The 13,727-nt window shown below is 43.4% G+C and overlaps 1 non-coding gene across 1 annotated transcript; it reads right to left on the bottom strand.

The window, feature by feature from the left end:
* Positions 1-12,074: 12,074 nt before the first annotated feature.
* trnae-cuc lies at positions 12,075-12,146 on the bottom strand. The gene has a single exon. It is a non-coding gene; the product is annotated as a tRNA-Glu (tRNA).
* Between the last annotated feature and the right edge of the window lie 1,581 nt (positions 12,147-13,727).

Raw genomic sequence — 13,727 nt, 5'->3', positions numbered from 1 at the left:
AGCCATCTTGGATCCCTCTCACTTAATATCACACCCACTGCAAGAAACCTCGGTGTGTTATTTGACTCCGAGCTCTGTTTAGATGCCCAGGTTAAAAAGGTTGTGCAGATTTGTTTTTTTCCACCTGAAAATCATTTCCAAAATCAAATCTTTCTTATCATTTCACGACTTACACAAGGTTTCTCATGCCTTTATCCTGTCAAGACTAGATTTTTGCAATGCCCTTTATTCCGGTTTATCTCATACTTCTGTTCATCGCCTTCAATTAACTCAAAATGCAGCTGCCCGATTAATCACTGGTTCACGAAAATCCGATCACATAACTCCAATTCTGGCTTCCTTACACTGGCTTCCTATTAAATTCCGAATCGATTTCAAAATACTGCTACTCACTTACAAAGCTCTACAGTCATGGTCAAAAGTTTTGAGAATGACACGAATATTACATTTTCACAAAGTCTGCTGCTTCAGGGTTTTTAGGTGTTTTTGTCAGATGTTTCTATGGTATAATGAAATACAATTAGAAGCATTTCATAAGCATCAAAAGCTTTTATTGAGAATTACACAGAATTCATGCAATAAGTCAATATTTGCAGTGTTGACCCTTCTTTTTCAAGACCTCTGCAATTCTCCCTGGCATGCTGTCAATCAACTTCTGGACCAAATCCTGACTGATGGCAGTCCATTCTTGCATAATCAATGCTTGGAGTTTGTCAGAATTTGTGGGTTTTTGATTGTCCACCCGCCTCTTGAGGATTGACCACAAGTTCTCAATGGGATTAAGATCTGGGGAGTTTCCTGGCCAAGGGCCCAAAATCTTAATGTTTTGTTCCCCGAGCCATTTTGTTATGACTTTTGCTTTATGGCAAGGTGCTCCATCATGCTGGAAAAGGCATTCTTCATCACCAAACTGCCCTTGGATGGTTGGGAGAAGTTGCTCTCGGAGGACGTTCTGGTACCATTCTTTATTCATGGCTGTGTTTTTAGGCAAGATTGTGAGAGAGCCCACTCCCTTGACCGAAAAGCAACCCCACACATGAATGGTCTCAGGATGCTTCACTGTTGGCAAGAGACAGGACTGATGGTAGCGCTCACCTCGTCTTCTCTGAACAAGCCTTCCTCCAGATGCCCCAAACAATCGGAAAGGGGATTCATCAGAGAAAATGACTTTACCCCAGTCCTCAGCAGTCCAGTCCCTGTACCTTCTGCAGAATATCAGTCTGTCCCTGATGTTTTTACTGGAGAGAAGTGGCTTCTTTGCTGCCCTCCTTGACACCAGGCCTTCCTCCAAAAGTCTTCGCCTCACTGTGCGTGCAGATGCACTCACACCTGCCTGCTGCCATTCCTGAGCAAGCTCTGCACTGGTGGTGGCCCGATCCCGCAGCTGTAACACCTTCAGGAGACGGTCCTGGCGCTTGCTGGACTTTCTTGGGCGCCCTGGAGCCTGTTTGGCAACAATTGAACCTCTCTCCTTGAAGTTCTTGATAATTGGATAGACGGTTGACTGAGGTGCAATCTTACTCGCTGCTATAAACTTCCCTGTTAGGCCCTTTTTGTGCAATGCAATGATGGCTGCACGTGTTTCCTTGCAGGTAACCATGGCTAACAGATGAGGAACAATGGTGTCATGCACCATCTTCCTTTTAAAGTGTCCAGTCACTCAATCATGACAGATTGATCGCCAGCCTTGTCCTCATCAACACCCACACCTGTGTTAATGTGTGTGACACCTGTGTGTCATTGGAATGATGTTAGCTGGTCCTTTTGTGGCAGGGCTGAGATGCAGTGGAAATGTGTTTTTGGTGATAAAGTTCATTTTCAAGGCAAAGAGGGACTTTGCAATTAATTGCAGTTGAGCTGATCACTCCTCATAACATTCTGGAGTATATGCAAATTGCCATTATAAAAACTGAAGCAGCAGACTTTGTGAAAATTAATAGTTGTGTCATTCTCAAAACTTTTGGCCATGACTGTACACAGTCAGGCTCCCCAGTACATCACAGACCTTCTCACTCGGTACAAGCCTCCCCGCCCTCTCAGATCAGCCAACATGGGCCTATTGGTATACCTAGTGCCCGTTTAAAATCCAAGGGGTTTCGGGCTTTTTCAGTCCGGGCTCCCAAACTATAGAACAACCTACCATCTGAAATAAGGCGTGCTACTTCTGTTCTTAATTTTGAATCACTTCTTAAAACTTTCTTTTTCAAAAAGGCCTTCATAACTTGCTAACATGTTATTATGTATATGTGTGTGTGTGTATGTATGTATGTATGTATGTATGTATGTGCATGTGTGTACATATGTATATGTATATGTGTATATGTGTATGAAAAAGGGTTGGGATTATATTTATTATTGTTATTATTGTTTACTTTCTGTGAAGCACTTTGTAACTCTGTTTAGAAAAGTGCTATATAAATAAAGTGTATTATTATTATTATTATATTATTTGAGATTTTATTTAGAAAGCTTTTGCCGTCATTAATTAAAGAGAGCAAAAATTAGAGCGTTTATGGCGCCAAGGTGTTGGGTGTTTCTCTGATCCAGGCAGCGACAGATGGCGGCAGGTTAAAGAGTCGGTTTGCATCCTGCAGCTGCCAGCTTGCGGTTTTTATTGACTTAACATCAGGAAATGGCTGCCATTTTTACCACGCACTGAGGGCCAATTCACCCACAGCGCCAAAGACATCTGTTCTGACAAAGGAACACATATTGCTGCTGTCCTGGGCAGACCACCGAGATGCAAATTTTTGGGTGGCAGAATGGAATGAGGGTGTTGGGCGGGAGAAACTATGCCCTAAGCAAGCCATTGCATCCCATTATATTACTGTACCACCAGTTTGCATCATTAGTAACACATGTTCTTAGTCCTGACACTTTGTGAAGGCATCCAACACAATTAGAGGTAGCACCTCTTTCTAGGTATCCTTTAGCATCCCTTTCATGAATCACAATCAGGTCTGTTTTAAGGTACCCCTTCTGTGGCCTCTGTTTTCTATATGATGGACTATTTGGCCAAGTCTAAGGCACTAACAGGTCATGTTATGTTGTAAGTGAAATTTGGAAGGCCTGCAGATTTTTGGTTTCATGTCAGACTCTGACTCTGGACTCTTGAATTGAAGTATTAGGCTGTTTAACCCATCTATAACCCAATCCAGCAGACACACCTCATCCATCAATAGCTGAATTGATTGAGGATGGAGTTTGCTATTGCTAAGTCAAGATGCTAAAGGTTTCCTTGTGCATCTTTAGCATCTGTAGAGTGTTGGTATTTGACGACTTTTAGAATGGGAGTTGATGTCCAGCGACACCAGCAATAAATGCAACTCTGTCTCATCACTATCATCTCTCTCTCTCTCTTCATCTCCCTCTATCCCTCTCTCTCCAACACGGTCTCAGCAGATGTGTGTCTAACATGAGTCTGGTCCTGCTGGAGGTTTCTGCCTGTTAAAGGAAGTTTGTCCTTGCCACTGTAACTTGCTAAATGCTGCAAAGTGCTCTGCTCATGGTGGATTAAGATGAGATCAGACTGAGTCCTGTCTGTAAGATGGGACTGGATCTGATCCTGTCTTGATGTTGGGTCTTTGTTAATAATAGAACATAGAGTACAGTCTAGACCTGCTCTCTTTGGAAAGAGTCTGAGGAGAAAATTTGTTGGGATTTGGTGCTGTATAAATAAAGATTGATTGATAGAACTTCACAAATCCCCCCTAGTCCAGGAACCAAGCAAGTCAGACTCCCAGTGCTTCAAGTGAGACCGCCTAATTGCTTTATGATTACATCCTGTAGGTTATTAATAGTGCATCACTTTTCATAGCTATGATTATGTACAGTGCATGAGCTCAACACCAGTCCTGCCTATGTGAATCTTACATTACATATATGAGTCCAAAGCTCAGATATACAGTAGCTACTGTATGTTCTGTCTGTGTAAAACACCAGATTCTGGCTTTACAGAAACTATGGGAGTGCATCTTTCCTTTTCAATACGATCCGATCTGATGATCTGGTCAGGGAACAATTTATGAGAGTTTCATTCAGTATGATTCGATTTGACTTTGCAAAGTTAAGGCTGGAAAGTGGTTAATATTGGGGTCTGCTTGTGCTGCTGCCTGCTAATACTGGCATCGTAGCACAGGCTTCATCGTAGGGCCTGATCTGGGGAAAGTAGTCTTGCAGCTGATGTATATAATGTTATGTCTACAAATTGTACAGATGAGCGTTTGTAGAGTCTTCATTTCTCCAGATTAAGTCCACCCGACTTGATTTCTGAGGTGGAGACAGTGTAGTTTCTGACGTTCTTCTTCTTGCTGTGAGCTAACTTATCCTACCTGACCCTCCTGAGCTAACGTTACCCTCGTTAAAGGTAAGAGGTCAACGTCTGAGTCTTGCTTGATCGTCTCGCTGGGCACAGTTTGCAGGATAAACAGAAAAACCTCAATAAACTGGATCCCAACTGTCATTTCACTGATCCAGGGTGCTGCATTTAGATCTTAAACCTTAAGACTTTGTTGCTACCACAGAATCACTGTTGACCATTTGTGATAAGTCAACTTGGTGGAATCTACAGACCCAAAGGTCTGGACTGGAGAAACTTAAGACACCAACCTGCATAAAGATACCTAGTTTAGCAATCTCTGGTTCTTCTCCGTGGTGCAGGTCAGATAAATTGAATAATCCATGTCGCACTGGTTTCAATAATATGGATCCTCCATTCACTAATGGTGTACAAAGTGTCTCCTCAACAATATAGCTTCATGTTTATCCGAGCCAGAGTTGCAGTTGATGAGCCGCCCTGGGTTTATGCACTGTTGGTCACTATTGCTAAGTTTAAGTGTCCATTTGTCACCCTGGTGAAACCTTGTAGTTGTTATTGACCTTTGACCTGGAGTGTGAATGGCTTTCCAATGGTTCCAATCAATGTGATCCTCAAACAAATGATGCAACACGCACAGTCTGAGATATCTCAATAACCTCCCTTTGGGTTCATCCTCTAGCTGAGCTGCGTATCTGTGTTTTCATGAACAGAGGAAGGCTAGGTTTCCATGCTGCTGTTGATAGAGTTCACTTGAATCCACCTCTGGTATGATGCTGTACTATAAGCAGTACATAACCATGAGTGTGTGCTCCAAACCAACATAAAGGCTGATTTATACTTCTGCATCGCCCCTAAGCAGCAGTGGTCGACGCAGACATGCGCACCACATACTTGTGCGTCGATGTGTCCTTGAGGCGCAGCAATGAGGAGGTGCGCGTCAGCTACGTGTATAGGCCTCTGCGTAGGTAAGGGGGCTACCCAGACCTCTGGCGTAGGCTAGGCTGTTGATTCACTGCAGAAGTATAAATCAGCCTTAAAGGTGACATATTATGTTCTTTTTCATCAACATATATTGGTCTAAGAGGTCCCCAAAACATGTCTTTAAAGTTTATTGCTCAAAAAAACACTTTGAAATCAGATTTTGGTCTGCCTGTAAACCCCTCTTTTTCAGCCCTGCTCAGAACAGGCTGTTTTCTGTGTCTGTGCCTTTAAATGAGAATGAGCTCTCTGACCACGCCCCCCTCAGGAAGTGGATGTGGCCTCGGCTGTCCAGCACGTTGATGTAATGTTTACATGTTGGCTGAATATACACGGCTGCTCACAGACCCACGTTACTTCAACCCTCTGAATCTGATCCAGAATCTGATCCTGACGGAGAGGCGCCTGCAGCAGGACCTTTCTGAACCATTGGTCACAGATTTAGTGTTTCTTGTTGTTTTATTTGTCAGTATGTCGACTGGTGTCTTGGTACACAGCTACAGCTACAGCTATGAACATGTAGCTATGTGGCTATGCTAACTAGCGCTAGCACTTTTCCATGAAAACTAAAAATCATCCACTAGATCTTCAAATCTGCAGACGTGGGGAGTAAAACCGACCTTTGTGTTCATTAAGACAGCCTACAACTAGCATGCCTCCCTCCTAAGCTCCTTGTTAGCACACATGTGTGCAGGGAATGAAAAACGGAGGAGGGGTTGAGTTGTATTTTATACAGTCTATGGGCTGAACAAGCTCCGAGCTCTGACTTCCTGTTACAGACCGGATGGCGTTGTGACGTATGAAAAACACTGAAAACTGAAACGGCTGGTTTCACACACATTTACAGAAAGGTGGAGAAATCAGAACAGGGGCAGAATGGATTCTTTTCATTCTCGGGGGGTTTGTAGACAGGGACACATATTTCAGGGAGAGAACCACTAAAAAAGCCCATTTTGCATGATATGTCACCTTTAAGAATATTTTCTGCTGTGGACTGGACCCACCTGAGGATCTTTGATATTTTATCAGTGAGCTGATTGCAGGTTTTGGTCAGCTGAAAGAGTGCAATGTTAGATTTGCGGCTCCACTATAGCCAGATCATTTTTTTCCATGCCTTTGCTCCACCAGTACAATGGGTCAGCGGATTCAGGGGCGGTACTTTGGCTTCTCATCTCACAATAGGCTGAATTGAGGGCATGGTGGTCCCTACTGTTGTAATCTTGTGCAAAAGTTGATGTCTTGCTGTGTCAGTAGAACTCTCAGTTACTGCTAAAGACAGATCTATACAATATATATGGTATATACAGTGCATTATTTCCTCTTTTGATTCAGGGGTGTACTTCAGCAATATGTCACATCAATTATTCACTTGAACAAAGCAAAGTGAATTAAGTCAAGTTGAATTTAAAGGAGGAAGAAATGTGAAAAAGAAAGAGAGACATGACAGAAGGAAAATGTGAGCAGAAAAGAAGATGGCTCAGTGATGGGTTGACAGGCAGCAAATTGGCAAGAAACTGAAAAATGAGGAGAGAAAAAAAGATAAATGCTGAGCAGGAAAAATACTTAATGAGCGAGAGATGAGTGAGAGACATTGGGGCGCACATGAGAGACAGAGAAAGAGATGATGGCAGAGTTATCCCTGAAGAGAAAGCTGTTCTCTCAGATATGATCAAAAGAGGCTTTATGTGGAAGGGTTTGAAGGGAGAGAGTCGTGCAGGAAAACACAACATCCCTCACAGCGAGGGGAGAGAAAGCAAAATGGAGGAAACAAGACAAATCAGCAAAACACAATTTAAAGAAGCTCCTCGCTCAGCCTGCCTCTCCGATTGTTCCCGTCTAATCTCTGCCACCCATCTCAACCGCTTTCTGTTTGCCCATGTCTCCTTTTTTGAGTCTCTCTGCTTCTTTCTTCCCGTCGCCATCTCCCTCCCTCATCTCCGCCTCTGAAGGTTTATTTTTCTCCACGTGTAGCCCGACCAACCTGCTCTGCTTCACCTCCGTTCTGCTCAGCAGGGGGATGAAAATGAATTCCAACTCCCATTAAAAAAACAAGCTTTTTGGATGGTAATCAAGATAAATCCAGGCGGGGGCGACGCTATCAGCGGCAAATCTTGATTGTTCACCGAGTACTTAGGAGCCAGCAGAGTGTTTGAAAATAGAGATGAGGCGCTCCCAAACTTCTTATCTTGTTTCTGTGTGAAAAGTGGAAGGAAGCATCCACCTGTGACGACAGTCGGGGATTACAGGGACAGAATCCTAATGGGACAAATTACACAGACCAGTGATAAGAAGGCAACCTGATCCTTGGAGCTCCACAAGTCATGCAGAATTCACGAAGAAAAACAGATCCCAGTGGTGAAGTCTGATGGTATATGTTTTTGTCTTTTTGGCTGCAACCACAGTAAAAGAAGTTCACTTTTCTGTGCTGCTCCTTTGAGTGTACTCCACTGGGTTCTGTTCCTGATTCCCAAATGCAACTGGCAGTGCTGTGTTTGAAGTGTCAGGTGTTCCATCACAAGAAGAAATACTTCTTTTACAACAGATTCTCAAGCTAGCAGAGTTTACAGAGACAGAAATGGTTCCTTCTTTTGTCAGGTCCCTGGTTTAGGTGACCCCCAACTCGTTCCACTCCCAAGGAAACCAGCAACGCAGGTAGAATAAGAATGAAGCAGCAGTTTTAATAAACTTCAGGGATGAGCAAAAGTCAAAACAACAAACTAAAGATGTCTGAAACTTCCATAACAGGAATCAGAATCTTAAACAAATGACAAACCTGAACTCCCAACACAACAAACTGGACAATAAAACACAAAATTAATCAATCTATTGGACTCCAAACTAAATATCTAATACAATCACCAAAAGCAGGCCGACACCATTGACACAGGTCTTAGATTTGAGTGCAGTCTAATGCTGGTCTGTTGGAAGTGGCGGGAGAAGGGCAGAGCAGACTGCAGCAGCTGAGATTGTAAACTATCAATGCCTGTCTTCATCCAATCAAGAAGCAGCACCTGCATCAGCACCCGTTTTGCCGGCACATAAACCTACAAACCCAGCAGCAACCTCCAATCTTAAAGTATGAAGCCCACGTGGAAGTGCTAAAAACTGCAGTTCCTCAAGTGTCCACTTGAGGCTGGCTGCAGAAAAGCCGGAAACTACATACACACCCATTCAAAAAAGACGATCTTTACAGCAGAAATAAACATGTTTACAGCCTGGTTCAAAAAACAGGATTTTTTTATAACTCATTACGTTTGAAAATATTAAACTTACAAGTTTTGCCCAAATAAGGACATGGCTGACTTGATTGACAGGCGGACACCTTGTAGCTGTTAGCAAAAAGGCTAACCTTACATTAGCTTGGACGAAGTTAGGTTGTGTACAGCAATTCCAATATGGCACCCGTCGATGATCAGCTTCAAAACAGACACACTTCACAATACAATGGAACAATTCACAAAATGTATACAACAGCTTGGTCCATTTTTGCAAGAGGAGAGAATCAGTACAATAATACCCCTTTTCCACTAAGTCAGTTCCAGGGCTGGTTTGAAGCCAGTGCCTAATCTGGAACCAGTTATTTGTGTTGTGACCACCTAAGAACTGGCTCTCAACCAAAAATAAATAGTTCCAGAGTAGCGCCAACTCTTTGCTAGGATAGAGGAAATTACTGCTTGCATCAGAGGGTGGAGGCAGGGTTATCATGAATCGGCTCTCTTGTGGCCTTGCCTGTGGAAAAGCAAGCTGGTTCTTAAAGGGTTCCCAAGTTGAACCAACTCTGAACTAGCACTAGCAGCAGGCCAGAATTAGCACCAGGGCCACTATAGTGCAAAAGGGGTGTCACATTAATACTTTGCTAACACCTGTGCATCTTCTTCAGACCACCACACAATCACATGGATAGAGAAAGTCACAAGTTGTTTTTCATTACACAATATTGTACGGAGTCAAACTGTGGTGCAGACAGAGCGCAGTGCACTTACTTCCTGATTTCAGGGATTTAGGTAGCTCTCTAGACCGCCATCAGTGTAACTTAGAGACTGGTAGATTTACTGATGTGCCAGTGAAGCCTTTCTGGTGGCACTTGGTGGTCCAACTTCAACAATGGTACTTCTGTTTTCCATTAATTTGTCACTACTGCCTATGTTAACTTATGAATGAGTGCTTACATAGGCCTAGTTTTAGTTTGTGAAGGTAATATGCTTCAGAAAAAAAATGATTTATATGACCTTAGCAGCATAAATGAACCAACTAACTTGTGCTTTATAGTGAGGAAATAAAACCCACAGGATTGGAAGAGCTGGCAAAGGAAGCATAATGCATTTCTATTTGGATCCAGTCATGATGAGCATCAACTGGCATCAGTTCAGTTATTTACAAGCTTAATCTATCTAGACACAAAGACTAAAATGATGGTGATTTCTGAAGCAGTAACTTTGATGGATATTAAAATACTGCTGCTCAAATGACAGCTGTGTGTGTCCTGGACATCAAAAGAAAGAGGTTCAGTCAGACTCAAACTCTTGACCTAACGGGTATCAATCAATCAATCAATCAATCAATCAATCAATCAATCAATCAATCAATCAATCAATCAATCAATCAATCAATCAATCAATCAATCAATCAATCAATCAATCAATTAATCAATCAATCTTTATTTGTGTAGCGCCAAATCACACAAACGTTATCTCAAGACGCTTTTACAAACATAGGAGGTCTAGACCACTCTATGTCAAATTATGAACAGAGACCCAACTTCAAGACAGGATAAGACTCAGTCTGACCCCACTTTAATCCATCATGAGCATTGCACATCGCAGTATTTAGCTAGTTACAGTGGTGAGGAAAAACTTCCTTTAACAGGCAGAAACCTCAGGCAGAACCAGACTCATGTTAGACAGCCATCATACCTCGACCGAGTTGGGTCTGGAAAGAGGGATAGAGGGGAGTAAGAGAGAGAGAGGTGATAGTGATGAGACGAGTCGTAGAAGCTGTTGCCGCTGGAGTCCAGCACGTCCATATCAGCTGGAGTCCAGATCATCCGCAGCAGGAGGACGTCTACGGCAGCTCAGAGGAATCTACGAGACAAGGGAGCTCAGGGACTCCAGAAAGGTCTATGGTTAGTAACTTTAATGGGACAGGCAGAGTTAAAGTAAGTGATGAGGGGGTTGGGGGAAGGGGGTGAGCTAGGATCCCAGTGTGTCAGTGTGCCAGTTCCCCCCGGCAGGCTAGGCCTTTAGCAGCATGACAAAAGCTGGTCCAAGCCTGATCCAGCTCTAACTATAAGCTTTATCAAAAAGGAAAGTTTGAAGCCTACTCTTAAAAGTGGAGAGGGTGTCTGCCTCCCGGACCCTGACTGGTAGATGATTCCAAAGGAGAGGGGCCTGATAACTGAAGGTTCTACCTCCCATACTACTTTTAGAGATTTGAGGTACAACTAGCAAGCCTGCATGTTGGGAGCGTAGAGTTCTAGAAGGGTAATAGGGCACTATGAGCTCTTTAAGGTATCCCCTGGATTGTTCACTCTTGCCTTTGTTTCCAGGTTTGCACAAACAGCACATGTTGTTTTACCTGGAATTAAGATTGACAGAGCGACACTCTGCCCACTGCAGCACAGCCATTAAGACAAAAACTGTAAACAAAGATGACACGGGCTCACAGTCCTCTCATGTATCGGACACAGGTCTGTTAACCTGTCATCCTGTGACACCTTCCCAGAGAGCGGCGAGTCAAACTCAATCTGATTCCATTATTTGAACGTCAGGCTAAGCGTGATTGACTTCCCCAGGATGTTAAATTTCCAGTTAAGAGCACAGGAGGATAAAAAGATGAAAATCAGCAGTGGCTCAGATTTTAGATTACCCTCAGTTGACTTTGCTGTTTTAGGCTTTCCGAGCATGGAGAATTGCTCGCTATCTGATGTCAGCATTAATTTCCTTTTATCCAGAAAACTATCACAGCGCTTTTTATTTGATAAGAAACTTGAACAGAATCTGCACGGCTGTTGTAAGACATTGTCCTCGTCAGCCTTGATGAAGAGAAGATTAGGCCGACCTGAACCTTGCATGTCTTCTAAAGGGTAGTCCTGAAACAGTGAGGGGGCGACTTCATTTGTGCAGTGCACGAACACCTCTCTATCATTTGCTAATGCAGCCCACCTCTCAATTCCAATTGGGTTCAGAGTTATATGTTATACACCTTTACATCATATATACACTTTGCATGGGAGATGAATTGGTGAGTGCTACTAAAGTATTAAATTGTGATGTGTCTACAGCTACAAATTTAGGTATAAGACTCTTACTATGGTGCTAAGAGGCCCAGTTAGCTTATTCATCTGCTATACTATTATTGTGAGCTTTAACTCCCATGCATATTTATCATCCACAACTATAGCCCTTACCTTCAAGAAGAAGAAAGAAGAAAGGTACTTTATTAATCCCCAGGGGGGAAATTCAATTTTTTCACTCATGCCATTTTTCAGTCATGCTACACACACAGTATATACATACAATCATGCACACACATGCAGTGAACAGGCTTAGGGAGAGATGTCAGAGTGAGGATGCTGCCATCAACCAGCGCACCCCGAGCAGTTGGGGGTTCAATGCCTTGCTCAAGGGCACCTCGGCAGTGCCCAGGCAAGTGAACCAGCAACCTCTCCAGCCACCAGTCCACTTGCCAAACTTTGTCCATACTGGGACTCGGACCAGCGACCCTTCAGTTCCCAAGCCAAGTCCCTATGGACTGAGCTACTGCCGCCCCAAAAGTGTAGTTCCCTGACCGGAGATCGAACCCGGGCCGCGGCGGTGAGAGCGCCGAATCCTAACCACTAGACCACCAGGGAAAGGTCTTGTGGAGAATGCGGGCAACCAGGAACCACATTAACACCACATAAATTACACCATTAACAAACAGGAATGAATGTGTAGAAACAGAGTCAATGCATAATAGAAAAACTTTTATTTATCATGACCCAAATGACCGGGGTTTTAGTTTACTCAGTTTATGGTACCATGTACGTTGGCGCGCAGTTGGAGCTCATTTGTAATCCTCAAGAGAGTTTTGTCTGTACTCACTCATCCTTACAAACCTCAGAAGAGTTAGTAGACACCGTCAGTTCAAACCCTCTGGCCAGCGGCCAGCCGAGCAATGAAGACAACCCGTCCTGCAGCACCGTCCGTTTGCAAAAAGCAGGTTTCTCTGCAGTTGCAAACCCTGAGCACCTCTACTGTAGCAGCATGTTGCATGTGTAGCAGTCTCCTGAAGCACATCAGGAGCTTGGTGCAGGAAACCCGTGCTTCCTACCTGCACGTTATCTACCGTTCTCCTCCTGGCTAGCGGGGCGAAAGCTAGTTAGCTAACAACAGACCACACATAGCTACAGCATATGTGCTAATTTAGCAAAGTTACTCACTGAAACTCGCTCCAACTTTGTCTTACTCCTCCATTTACCCAAGCACACACTCTCATAAAACCTCTGGTGGTTACTTTAGGTAAAACTATAACTTACAGGCTAAAATGAATTAACAAACCGGATTTGTCGCTTCTTTTTCAGTCCCACCCCTATAGGAATCCGGTAGGTTACAACATTCGTCTCAACTTGACATTGATTGGCTGATAACAACAAATTGACACCTTGCTACACGATACACAAACAGAAAACAGACCTGAGGAGTTCAAGGTCTGCTCAGAACAGGGGAAATCTCATGCTACACTAATGAGCATTTCCTCTGGAATTGAGGGAAGTGAAGACAGATTGTTTTTCTTTTTCGGCCTCAAAGTTTGCCAGCTGGTATGAAACCTGAGGGCAGCTGGGCGCTTGTCCAAAGTACAGTCATAAAGAAGCCCCAATTTAAAACTGGTACTTCCTTGTCTTTGTTTGTCCAAACAAACTGCTACTGTTGCTTGAATTATCATCACATACTTTATGTTTAGCACAGCAGAAGAACTCCCTTCTTGGTGCTTTTTATCAACCTCCAAAACTGAGCATTGATGTCAATACTGTGTCATCAATCACTGATAAATGGCCAAATGGACATTTGCATGCAAGTCTTTCAGAGCGCTAATTCCATTTGAGTAATTGGGTGATTTTTGTAAACACAAAGTTGGACTATGACTGATGGGAGTTTTACAGCTTGTAGTTTTAAGCCCATTTCTCCTGGTGCCTTTTCAGCTGCCTCCCCAGATAACCCCAACAGACAGTGGACGGCTGACACTCAACCATCCATCTTCCCTCCGTACATCTGCCGTCTTCCTCCTTTCCAATCTATAAAGAAGGCACAAAACGTTTATCATTGTTCGCTACGGGTACATCAAGTTTAAAACAGTCTAACTTTTTTAACTTCTTGCTTTTGTGATGAATGTGAAGGCCACTCTTATACGGACAGCGTCCCAGTGTTTATGCCAAATTGAGACCCATCCATCT

This window comes from Notolabrus celidotus, chromosome 7 (genome assembly GCF_009762535.1).
Source record: "Notolabrus celidotus isolate fNotCel1 chromosome 7, fNotCel1.pri, whole genome shotgun sequence".
NCBI lineage: Eukaryota > Metazoa > Chordata > Actinopteri > Labriformes > Labridae > Notolabrus > Notolabrus celidotus.
Note: the sequence above shows the minus strand (reverse complement) of the source record. Positions and strands in the feature narration are given on the sequence as shown.